The sequence below is a fragment of the Felis catus genome, chromosome C2, assembly GCF_018350175.1.
Source record: "Felis catus isolate Fca126 chromosome C2, F.catus_Fca126_mat1.0, whole genome shotgun sequence".
NCBI classification, from domain to species: Eukaryota; Metazoa; Chordata; class Mammalia; order Carnivora; family Felidae; genus Felis; species Felis catus.
This window is the reverse complement of record NC_058376.1, coordinates 60,669,657-60,682,673: the sequence shown is the minus strand read 5'-3', so window position 1 is coordinate 60,682,673 and position 13,017 is coordinate 60,669,657. Positions and strand designations below refer to the sequence as shown.

General features: G+C 40.1%; 1 protein-coding gene and 1 long non-coding RNA gene across 51 annotated transcripts in view; one reads left to right on the top strand and one right to left on the bottom strand.

Moving 5' to 3' along the window:
* Window positions 1–13,017, top strand: part of ZBTB20 (zinc finger and BTB domain containing 20) — a 789,483-nt gene that overhangs the window by 683,813 nt on the left and 92,653 nt on the right. The window lies entirely within an intron of this gene.
* Window positions 9,640–10,884, bottom strand: LOC123379751. Its single transcript, XR_006584628.1, has 2 exons — window positions 10,221–10,884; window positions 9,640–10,073 (listed from the first exon to the last, which is right to left on the bottom strand). It is a non-coding gene; the product is annotated as an uncharacterized LOC123379751 (long non-coding RNA).

The window sequence follows — 13,017 nt, the reverse complement described above, 5'->3', positions numbered from 1 at the left end:
GTTTTTAATGTCATGTGAGGACAACATTACACAATGGATCTTTGGCAGGGATACCCAGAAATGAATACCGTGTGCGAACAAACATTAAATGGCAGTCTTAATTACAGAGTTTGACTCTGTTGTTTTTAATGCCCTTCAATTTTATAATTTGATGGAAAATGCATCAACACAGCTATTTTCTTTCTACCCTAAATGATTAAGGATTGATATACCCCCAAGCCATAGTAGCTTGTTAGATCCTTCTGATCAGGTAGGTCTTACATTTCATCCACTAGAGGGCAGTAGGGATACACATCCACACCAACCAATATGTGCAACATATGGTCGATGTGGAAACATAGTAGCCATAGCTTTCGTGTGTATGAAAAATTCCCATTACAGTGTTGCTTCACTTATAATTATATTGAAAGTAAACACTAATTCACAGACGGACTAGGCATATTTTATTTCAACATACCCCACTAGTGTTTTGTCTATTCTAGTTTTAAGTGCCCTGAGTAATGAAGCTTCCACTACTTCCCCTGGGAAGCTGTATCAAAGCCCAACTGTTTTCACTGCTTGAATTTTTTTAATTTACTCCACATCTATTAGTCCTCCTTCAGGTTCATCCAGAACTCCATCATGTACTCCCTTTTCCCTTCCTATAAGGCCAGTTCTATTTTGGAAAGCAAGGGTTTATTGACCTTCTACTATGTTTAAGGCATCACTAAGTGAATGAATGGCCACAATTAGCAACAGTCACAGCACTGCATCCGATGGATTTGCATGAATCAGAAAGCTAAAGGAGAAGCTTTTCCGGGTCAAACATCCAAAAGAAAGGTGGTCTAAATTCTAAAATGAGTGACAGCCATAAAGCTGCCACAGTGTGGGGAAAATTTTTATTTGTGCTTAGGTTTCCACATCAGAACTCAAAAGGTATTACAGATACATGATAATATCAGGTATCACCTAGAGAGCTGTGAGGTGTGCGGCTGACACAGCAGTGGCTTCGTGCCAAGCAAATGACCTGAATGTTTACTAATGAAGGTTTGATCCTTCTTCCTCTTGCAGCTGGTTGTCAGATTAGCCTAGCAACTTCAGAACCTATACTGGGGCTCTTTATCCCTATGTATGAAGGCTAAGACATGGATCTTTGTCCCCCAAGATAGTGAAACCTGGCTGTATATCATGTTGTACCGTCTTTTTCTATCATTGACTTTCTGGGCCCAATCTTAGTCACACTATACACACTACACAATGGAAAAGAGGCCCAAGTTCATGTGCAATACGCTGGTTTGCATCATTAGTTTCTTGGCATATACTTTGATTATTAAGTATCTGAGAGGGAGGTTGGAAGAAATCTAAGCCAAGAAAGTTCCTTTAAGGCTAGAACTCACAATTACACAGTTGTTAAAAAGTCTTTTTTTTTTCCTTTACATTAGAGACATAGCACAATTTTTTGCTCTATCGGGTATATTCATCTGGAAGAATTTCCATAAGCTGTCCTGATCACCAAGAGCAATCCCCAGATAGACATGTATGCAAACAAGAACTGTTCAGACTCCAAGAGCAAAAATTGAACATTACAGAAATTCCAGAAATGCTACTATTCTTTTATTAACATCCTTTGGGCCTCTGTAGGAAGCAGCCTATTCTCCAGAGTTTTTGAAATAAAAGTGCCCTCCTTTGCCAATTAAGAAAGCAAGAATGTAGTTCCATAGACTGTCTTTCTTCAGCAAAATAGTAGGGAAGGGTACAGAGTCTACAGAATTCCATAGCCCAGGTTTGTCTCGCAAACAAAGCTCACACTTGAAATTTATGTCACCTGTAATAAAACCCACACGGGTATTTTATATGGAAGTAATTAAGTACAAATGTGCAACAGCCATTTTTGTGTTTTTGTTTGTTTCAAAATACCAGAGGTGATTAGGCCATATTATGAACTAATTACTTACTTAATTTATTTAAGTTGAAATGAGTTTTTGAGTTATACAGGGGCCAAAAACAAGAACTCATTAATCCATTCTGCACATCACTGAAAGAAACAAAACAAAGAAGTTAACGCCTTTATTTTATTATGTTACAACACACCAATATTTTGAACACTGATGAGGACCCAAGTGGTCAAAACATCTGTATTTGGTAAGAAAATAAAACAAATAAACTCTTTTTTTCCCACCATTCAGTCCTTTTCAGTGGTGTGCTGAAACTCAGAATGAATCATTAAAGGTATTAAAATGGCATGTCTTTTTTAGCACATTTTCCTATGGAAAGTTTAAAGGACTCTTCAGACATATCTGAAAACAGTAAACAAGTAAGCTACAAAACTCAATATTTTCTTAAATTTGGACGCAAACCACAGTCATTCCGGGGCTTGAGACTCTGTGCACCAAGTTTCAAACCAGAGCATATTTTGGTATTTTGATGGTTGAGTTAGCACCCCCTGAAGAGAGGGAGGGACTGCTTGTATACAGTGAGGACAGCCGCCCGCAGAAGTAGAGCAGAGCTGCTGAAATCAAGTGTTTGCTTGTCACCGCTGCTCAGGAGATGTGAGACTCAGTAGGTCGGTTCTGCAGGCCATAAGAGGAGCTCTGTCGACACCGCCTGACTAGGTTGCACCCGCCACGTCTACACTTGGCCAGGCTCTAGAAAGAGAGAGGGGAAACCAAAGACCAAAGAAAGCCAAGCAGAACCCAAATATTGGGAGCAAAACTGAAGATGTCAAAGAACATTTATAACCCCAGGTTACTTGTTCTAACGTCTGATTTTTCACCTTCCCGGTTCTAAATTCCTTTTTCTAGTTTGTAAAGAATTCAAATTACGGTATATCTGACCACACTGATGAGGTGGTTGATACAGTCTCAGTTAATTTGCATGTTTACATGTCCTTTTGTGACATGAGTCTCATCATCTGAGGCACATGATTGCTGCCTAAATCATTGGGTATCCTGAGCATAGGCAGAGTCTATGCTCAAATATTTTAATACCGGTTGACTTGCTTCCCACCACTGCAGGAACTAAGGCGACTTGCAGTGGAATCAGCCTTCTCTTTTCCCATGAGAAAAATGGAGAGGAAGTTATCTGTAATTTCCATACCTCAGCTGAACGTTGTGAGGAATGGATGAGCTCTTCATGTCATCTTAAATTCTGGGAGTCCTCTTAGGATTAATATCTTTTTGGAAAAGGGTTCGGGGAAGTATACTCTCAGCCGATCTGAGGAATAACAAATGGTAACCTTGTGCTTGTATTACCACTAGCTACAGCAATACCACAGGCTCAACATTAGTGAGACCCGTGTTTTGACTTATTTCTCCCAGGGGCTTGGATGCATTGGTACCAAGCCCTATGGTCTCTCCTGACAGCTCTCCATTTTAACCTAAAGTAGAATCTTTGATTATGAGATGATAGAGTTTTTCTTTAGACCAAGACATGTATTCATTGAACAAGTATCTATTGAGCAAGTACTATGTGTGAAGCACTATACAGGGCCATCTTATTTGTATGAGAACTGAATTTATGATGTTAACCTCATGAAACCCACACTCTGACCGAGAAAACCAGCCAGACAAGACTCACAAAATCAGAACTTTAGATCTGAAAGGAGCCCTTCACTTTGCCGAGGAAGGCATTTAGCCTAGACAGTTCAGTCATTCTGTCCATTTTGCCCAGCACATCTAATTAGCATCAAGAGCCAGAACCAGAGCTCAGAGCTGGCGGTCATCACTCTAATGCTCTGTCCACTGTACGCCCTTCCTCCCCCAAGTCAAAAGGCCTGAGCCAAGCAGAGATCAACCCCAGCAACTTAGGGTTGTCAGGATTCAGTCCAAGGAGCTGAGCTGAGCTAACCAGTCTTCACTGGGGTCTTATCATTAAGAAGAGGCTATGAAAATTAAGTACTATAGTCAAGATTGCTGCATGGAAGGAGAAGAGAGTACAGTCAGTACATGATGTTGGGAGTCTTTTAGTACATTTAAGGTCTTCGTTGAGAAGTTTTTTCTGGGCCTACACAAAAACCCCCTGACATTCCCTCATACTCTCTTTTCTTCTTTGGCATGATCAGTTCCTTCATTTCAGTTAAGCAATGACATCATGACATAGCCTAGGAGGGTCAGTAATGCCACAATCCCAGGCCTTACTTGCAGTGAGATTGTCAAATTAATTTTGAGGGAAAGTAAGTCTTTAAGTGGGAAGTGTTCTTAAAGAATGAAATAATTTCTGCTCAGAGAATTATTTCAATCATTTCTAAATAATATCAACCCACACTGACTTTTCCATTGGTGACAGTCACTATTGGGAAGAGCCCATTTCCAGGGGTAAATTGGTGAAAGCAATGAATTGTCAGTTGTGCTACAGAAACCTGTTACGTCTGTGCAAAAATCCTGGGGGAGAAGTAAGGGGAAGAACATAAATGTAAAGAAGAAAAAGAAAGAGAACCCTAGAAAAAAGATTATAGATGACTTTACTTTACCTGAATTTTTCATAATATGCATAAATAGTTCCTATTCATTTATAAATATATACAATAATTTTGAATCTATTTTTAAAAACTGGCCCCATTTTACAAGGACAGAATTTAAGATACAAATATTCACCAACATATTCAAAGGCATAAACAATTTTGAAAGGCTTTTTATTTTTGTTATGAGGGACAGAAAGCTCCTTAAATATGTCATCACAGCTTTTAGGTTAGCAACAGTCTCGCATCACAGAATCTCCTGCAACTGAATTTAAACTCTTCAAAATATGGAGAAAACAAAGCTCAGGAGGATTAGATCACCCAGCATCTGGAAAAGTAAACTCTGGACTTTAATTTCTCTGCTCCTCTCAATGCTTCTCCTCACCACCCAGAAATTTCTTGCATTTTTCATCTTACATTTTGATAACCCATTCAACATTAGAACTAGTCAATCAAAGGGCACCTGTGTGACTCAGTCATGATGGTCTCAGATCATGATCTCACCATTCCTGGGTTCGAGCCCCGTGTCAGGCTCTATGCTGACAGCTCAGAGCCTGGATTCTGCTTCAGATTCTGTGCCTCCTTCTCTCTCTGCCTCTCCCCTGCTCACACTCTGTCTCCCTTTCTCACAAAAATAAAGAAACATAAAAAAAAATTTTTTTTAAAGAACTAGTCAATCAAGGAAGTTGTATGGAGTCCATGATGTTCATTCACTTCCTAGATGTCACTTTCATTGAAATACATGAGTTTAGATTAGGAAAACTAAGAATGAATCTCTGGATGAGCCAACAGAGAACGCTGTTGTTCACTGACATTGTAGTCTGTGGTACTCTGTAGTAATCCATAGCCGAATGTGTTGGTAGCTACATGTTTTTACCTTCTCATGATCTGCTTGCTTCTCTTGTTCCCTCTTAATGAGAGCTGGAGACGTCTTCATATAAAGTAGATATTTATGTGGCTTCTTAGCAAGACGCTACTGCACACATTGTTTAGACACTGAGGGAAATGAAAAAGAAGACCATATAGCTTTAGTAGGTTACCATTATTATGTCAGGCTACTGGGCAGAAAACAGAAGCAGTGTGGTGGCATAGCTTTGGAAATAGATAATCCTTAGTTCAAATCCCAGATCTGCCACCTATGAGCTGTGTGACTTTTGTTAAATTGCTTTTCCTCTCTGAACTTCTCTGATCCTTAGTTTTCTCATGTGTAACATGGAGATAACCACAGTTGCTGCAGAGAGGGAGTGGTATGACATGACTTAGGCAGTATGATATGTGTGACGGTAGGTTGAAGAATCTGTGGCACTTCTGGGCCCAGCATGCCTGCTATTAGCACTGCATTTGGCCCTCGTTTCTTATGACCATATGGTTATAAGAAAAGCCCCCACTGGGTTGGTCCCATGGACCTTTCAGCTCAGCATTCACCTTCTGATTACAGGGCCAGGAAATTGTCATGTAAGACACAATTGTCCTTGTTGCTAACTTCAAGAATTAGAGAGACTTTCCTTCGGACATCCTAGTTTCCATGAATAAGCCACTATAGAATTTGCATCCATGAGTTTAGCTAAGTCTTTGTGATACTGTTTGTCATCAACCTCTAATGAGTTTTATAAGTTTACTGCCTACTGTGTAAAGTAGTATTTTACTTTGTCTTAAACTCTTTCTTTCAAAGAAGAATAAAACGACTTCTAATTCACATATTTTAGAATTGGATAAACAAATTTATAGTCACTTTACCAAGGCTTTCATTTCCTTGTAGACATGTACCACCATATCCCTTTCTGGATCGGATCGTTATGGATGAAAACCCTTATCTTATATCATGGTTATTTGATTCTGAGCTTTCTTCTCTTCATATGGACATATGAATGTATGCATGTATTAGAGCACTTCATCCAGAAACACTGTCCCACACATGGGTTGCCACTGTCATCTTCTAGAGTTGTTGTGATTTAACTCTCCCCTTCCTCTGTCAAAATTATATCCCAAGGAGGTTTTGGGCCCAAACCAGAATTATCTTAATGTGAATGCAATTATATTTGGGCCAAGATTCAGCTTACAAGCAGCTGGCAAAATGTCCAACCAACAGGACCAAAAGGAAGAATGGTCACAGAAAATGCGACTCTGTCTGTAGCAAAGTGAGGAACTGGCCTTAAGGAAAAGGGAGAGACCGAAATGTTTACTCATTTTGGAGTTCCTAAAAAAGAGATACAAGGCAGTGCTTGCCCAGCCCATTTGTTCTGTTGGAACTGGAAGCCGGACTTGGCACGCTCAGGGACCCAGAACCAAGTCTAGGTTGGACTGGTTGGCCTGGGTTGCAGTGAGAAGCTGGGGCTACCATTTCCACAATGCCAGCAGAAACCTGCCACTAACAAGCCTGAAACTACTTACCTCTACATTAGCATCGCCGGCACGAAGCAAGATTTGAACTTTATATGACTCATTGGGAGTGGGTGGCAACTTACGGTGGAGGCAATCCGTGAACCCAAGGTCAACATCCCGGTGAGAAATCCCTGCTGGGAGCAACTCATACACACAGTCAGCACTGAGATAGGAGACCCGTGTCCTCCTCAGCTTTGTCAGAGTCTTTGCTCCTTTGTTTCCAACCCTGTTTCTAAGGATATTTGACATGCTGTTCAACCTGTACTGGGTAGCACAGTCTTCAGGAAATAGGAATGTCTTACATGTGTACAGTGCTTTAGAGGACACTTTCACATAGATCAGCTCTCTTCCCAACTCCGTTCTCGTGCCCATTTTATGGATGAGGAAAACTGATTGAATTAAAATATGTGTACAAGTATAGCTGGTAAATCGTAGGGCAAGTTTTATGTCCTTTTCATGTCACTACAACAATGATAACCAGGTCATCTCTGGACACCAAAAATAAACTTTCTTCCATTTTCCCCTAAATGTGTCACATTATAGTTGATCTAAACTGTTTTGGACAATGGCAAGGCTCATGAGATCATCCTGGAGATTTGACCTTTTAATACGCAGAATACCAAGAACACAGAGATTTCTCTGTGTTCTTCAATAGCCATACCCTGTGGAGAAGGCCCTATAAGCCCAGCATCTACCTTATGTCTGGACATTCAATCCAGAGAAGAGGTCAGTTTTCTTCTTTTCCTGAACTTCCTTTCCGTAGTCAAATCCCACTCCCACTCCTTAATTTGAATGTGTTCCAATATTATTTTAATATCCCACAGGCATCTGTACCTTATTCCTTTCTGCACCCTTCCCTTTTTCCTAAGGAGCAGAATCCCTGAATGATCCTAGTAAGTTCTGGAAAGCCTTAGCAGGGTAGATAATGGGTAAAGATCATTGCATTTCAGCTCCCTGATCCATTACACACCCGCCTTTCACCAGCATGCAGTGTGTGGTGGGTTTTTTTCTAACAGAATAAATTAAATATGAAAGAGAAGGACTAATGTAATTCAAATAAACATGTTAATGACCCTATTTTTCCATTTGGTAACTAGACCGGATGTGGTGGAATGCCAGTTTTTTACTGAGCCTGTAATTTAAAACTTTCAACAAGGACACTTTTTTCCCTTTTATTTCCATCCTCCACTCCCACCCCCTTTTACTCTTACAGACACTCCTTACTGTCCAATTAGTTTTGGAACATGAAAACTGTCCTCACTGCTGCCTGGAGTCATAGGGGATCTGGGGTGGTTTATCTCTGTAGGAAGGCTTGTAAATCTCCGGTTTCACTGGCAATTACCCTGCCAGAGCTCTATGCTGTTCGGGGCTGTGGGCAAGGAGGTGCGTGTCAGGAACCTCCTCTCTGGCCCTGAACCCCCATTTTGCGGATTTTTTGCTTTGTTTTGCATGTATATGCTTGCTGCTTTAGGCAGTACTTCAGCATTCAAATTCAGGAATGGAATAGCTTGTCGTTTTTAACTCTGCAAATAGCCATGCATCCCAGCGACAGTTTTTTCCATGTCCCGAGAGCTTGTTGCCATCCAGACTGAAACCCTAACTGACTCAGTGTGCCCCCAGACGGCTCCCCAATTTATTCCCTCTGCTTCCCTCCTCTGAGTCACCTGTCCCCCTCTGCACCCCAACAGTAGCCATTTGCCCCAGGACACACACCCCCTTCAGAAAACAGACTGCTCAAAATGAAGTCCTCCCTCTCCTCCAGAATTCAAATTTGCCACCTGTGTGCTATATTAGTTAGCCACAGAGCCTGCTTTTTCTCCAAAGTGTGCGGGTTTAATCCCCAAAATCTGATGTCCCTTTAGCATTTTACCTGCTAGAACGAGCTCTCTCATGTTTCTTTTACTTTGGTTACTTTCCAGTGTTTAAAGGAAAACTTTTTGAACTGAACACATTTCGGTTGTGTGTGTGTGTGTGTGTGTGTGTGTGTGTGTGTGTGTGTGTGTGTTTCTAGTTTACCCAGGAAGGAGGAATGGAGGGGAGAGGGGGCTCTGGCCCTGTTACTTCCTGTTTGTTTTTGTTCTGGAGAATGCAGACCATCTGTGTCTCCAACAAGCTAGTCTACAGCCATTGCGCTGATTCTGACATGTAACTTCTTAGTTTTTCCCTCATTTCTCTCTAAATAATTTTCTGTTCCTCCTCCCAAAACTCCTAAGCGCCTCATTAAATCTTTCTTCCTGAAATTTCTTAACAGTACCTGTGGATACAGTTCTGTCTCCATTAAGGCCATGATGAAAATTAAGTAAACAATAATAGGAGAGAAAAAAAGGGGGGGGGGGAGAGGGGAGGGAGAAGCAGTAGGCACAAGAAACAAAAAAGGTAGGTTCACTTTGTAAACCTGGATTTCATAAATTCCCAGACCAATTCCTGTGTCCTGGGATCAGTTGTGGAACTACAATCTCACCTGTCAGATAGACCTGGCGTTTTTGGAAGAAACATCTGTGGATATTAGGTCTCTTTCACAGTAACCTGAAAGAGTCCCTCCCTTGTATATTTTTCCCACCACACACTCTGGTTAAGGTTGTACTTTCTGATTATAATCCAGATGGTTATTTCCCACAACTAGTGGAGATCTCACTTTTCTGCGGGCTGCCCAATGAATCCCTGGGTATAGCCACCCTATAAAAAAGTCCTGTATTATTTCTTTTTCATGCAATTTCACCAAGCAGCGTCTCTAACTATATCCCTTGGGTAGATGACCCTAACTCTGCAACCTATGAAAATTTAACTTTTTCATGATATAGTTAAATAGACTGGTGCCTGAGAAGCAAATTTCCACCTTCATTTCAGATATCATTGCAACTTAGGACACACCATATATTCCCCCATCCGTATTTTTAAAAAATCAAAGGACTTTGATTTTTTTTTTCCTCCGGTAATTCTTAAGGTCACAATTAAAAAGCTTAAACGAATTCCAGGTTTCCAACTCCCAGATTTCTATTTCAGTTGGGTCAAGTCCACAGTGCGCTGTCTCATAGTCCACCGATGAAGTGCTCGTATTTGTGGCCTGCACGGAGTGCCGAGCGTAGTAAGCCTGCCAGCTTTCAGGAGCAATGGGCTTCGGTTTCCCATCTCCGTTCCTTTAGCGGCTCCTGCTTGTTCCTGCCGTAGTGCCTTCAGCCATGAACCTACCATTTAATCAGTGGTGTATTACAATGGGCCTGGTGCAGTCAGCAATAGCGAGGCCAAAATTGATTGGCTGTTTTTAAAAGGAAAAAAAGAGGACAGAAAATTGCCCTTTTAATCTAGGTAAATCAGATCGTGCCTGCCTGCTTTCCACCTGTAGCTAAGTGTAGGCAGGAGCATTCAGACTGGTGATAGTACTTCTTTGTGCGTCTTTACTCACACTTGTCCACTTGGGGGTAAAAGCACCAGGGTATCTTCAGAACTGAGTTTTCACATTCACGTGAGAAAGCTTGTGCTCTTTTTCTCTTCAAAACAAAAAATTATCTTCCTTTTTGCCCTCTCTTATAAGATTTGAATAAAAGCAGAACACATTCAACCTTTTCTGCCTTTTTTGGTTTTTTTTTTTTTTTTTTCCTGCCATGAAATCATATCTGACTGTGACATCACAGTGTGTTGCTTTGGGTAGCCTTGTGATGTATGAAGGCGAGGACCTTAATTGGGTTAACAGAGCACATCATGAGCAGTGGCACAGGAGCACTGCCCTCCAACTAGGCAGTTCTCTGTTTTAGGCGGTGAGAAAGGAGCAGAGACCAGCTTGGGAGGAGCTCTTGTTCCCACGAACTGTTTTTTTTGTTTTTGTTTTTGTTTTTTAACTCTGGGCTTTCTCTTCTTTTAGTATATTACTAACCAATGAAATTATTTTCTAAAAAGAAAACTGTGCTTTGTTTTTTCAAACTGCAAGGGGTGGGGGAGGTGGGAATGTGTCGGCAGGTTTGTTCTATACCATTGATTTGTAACCAACAAAGGAGATGTCTACTTATGAGACACAAATCAATGCAACCAGACTGCGAAAGTGCAAACAGAGATGTGAGAGAATTATTCAATCATTAGTCTTCTATGGAATTTCAAAACGTGGAATCTTTTGATTGTCCCAATACAAGAAAGGAAAGAAGAAAGAAAGAAAGAAAGAAAGAAAGAAAGAAAGAAAGAAAGAAAGAAAGAAAGAAAAAGAAAAAGAAAGTGAATAACTAGAAGAAAGGAAGGCAGGACAAGACAACTGGTTCTAATTTCGTCAAGGCTTCTCTCTCACGATTATGAAAAGGTCAGGCAAGGTTATGAGATTCCTAAAAGATTAACAATGTTGCGAATGAATTTCAGAACTCATTAACCATGTCCTCAGATGTTGTTGTGGAAAACTGGTAGACCAGTTTATGCCTGAATTTCTGCTTCAGTCTGCAGTAACCTTGGCTGCTGTAAAATCGACACTTTCCCGCAAACAATCTTTATCCAAAAATAATCGGTAACAAGTAGACATAGCACTTACATAGTATTTTTTCATCGTATAAACAGGTTACAAGAATTAACAAACCAATCAGACAAGTAGAAAATGTAGCTCTAAGAAGCTTTGCTGTTTATTTTGCAAAACTTCACCAGTTCAGACCAACTAGGAAACAGACAACTGATCTGCATTAGCTCAAAGTATGAATCATCATGGAGTATTTTTATGTACTTTGAACTGAGATTTCAAACTGTTAACAACTAGAGTTTCTTGAGAACTGACTTCAAAGTAAGAATTGTCACTAGCTTATAAAATATGTGTATTTTAAAGTATTTAAAAAGTTTTTCCCCTCCTATAGGTTAAACATGGTTCTCCCTTTTCCTTCCCCAACAGTCTTAACACAATTATTCTTCTTAGAAAACTAAAAATCTCTGTTACTTAAAAATCCATTTTCAGAGATAGGGAAAAGGTATATTTCAACACAATCCCTATCTTATCACAGATTGTAAATGATGCTGGATTTACCCTTTGGGGGGAAAGGGAGAAAAGATGATCAGATGTTACTTTTCTGAACATATAAATTATTACAAATACCTTCACAATTTTTAAAGCCTTTACATTATGTCCAATAAAGCCAGAGTCCTGTTCAAAATCTAGGGGGAAAATGGAAGCCCAGAGAAATGTTCTAACTTGACTATATATTTTTGCTTCCACCCCTATGATGAATTTCCAAGACTTACCTTACCCTTAAAAGTGTACTATTTCTTTACTTGTCAAACTTACATGTTAGTTACATTGCCTGCAGAAATCAAGGGAGGGAAGTGGAATGGATCAGAAACCTACAAGTAAAGTAATCAAGAATGGATTACTGAGCAACTTCTTTGAAAACACGAATGCTTGCAATAAAAGAATATAAATGTCACACTCTGTGTTACACAATCACAACTTTGAGGTTGTGATTTTCTGGCAGTTCAGACTTCTGAATTACAACCCTTCACAAAGAAGTGAATAAAGACCCTCAAACATCCAAATGAGTGTCCCAACGTCTCTGACCAAACCCTCCTTTCAAGCAATATTGTGTCTATAGCACTCATTTACCTGATTTTCGAACCCAAAGTGGACTGGAAAATATACCTAGCATAGAGGTTTGGAAGGAGATGGCCCTGAAAAACTGGGACAGTGATGCCAGGGAGCTACAGCAGTGGATAATGGCTGCCACTTAGCCTATGGCCCTTAGACTGAGCAGTGAGAGAGGAGTCCACATCTCAAGAAAAACAGGAGCAATGGGCACTCACAAGGGTGACCTCGTATCATATGAAAAAATGTAAACACGATCCGCTTAGTCTGTTTATGAAAACAGGGATATGTAAAAGTTTTGTATTGAAGAAAGTGTAATACATAGTTTATTGCTTAAGGAGACAAGTTTATGTCATTAAAAAAAAACCATATATATATGGGACATTTCATTCCCCAGAGTGGTTTTTGTTGTTGTTGTTTTGTTTGATCTTTTATTTTTAATTTGGAAAAAAATTAGGAAGTCTTGCAGTGACATTAAAAACCTAGAATCTAGCTAACACTACTCAAGAAAAGCCCTTGGAAGGAAGGCTATTTATTCTTGAATATTTGTTCAAGTCCAGATCTTTTAAAATAAAGATGTTCGCTGTCATTGATCTTAGTTATATAACGTATGGTGGCATCTGGAGTAAGGCACCGCTGCGCCTGTTTAGCTGGTTTACTT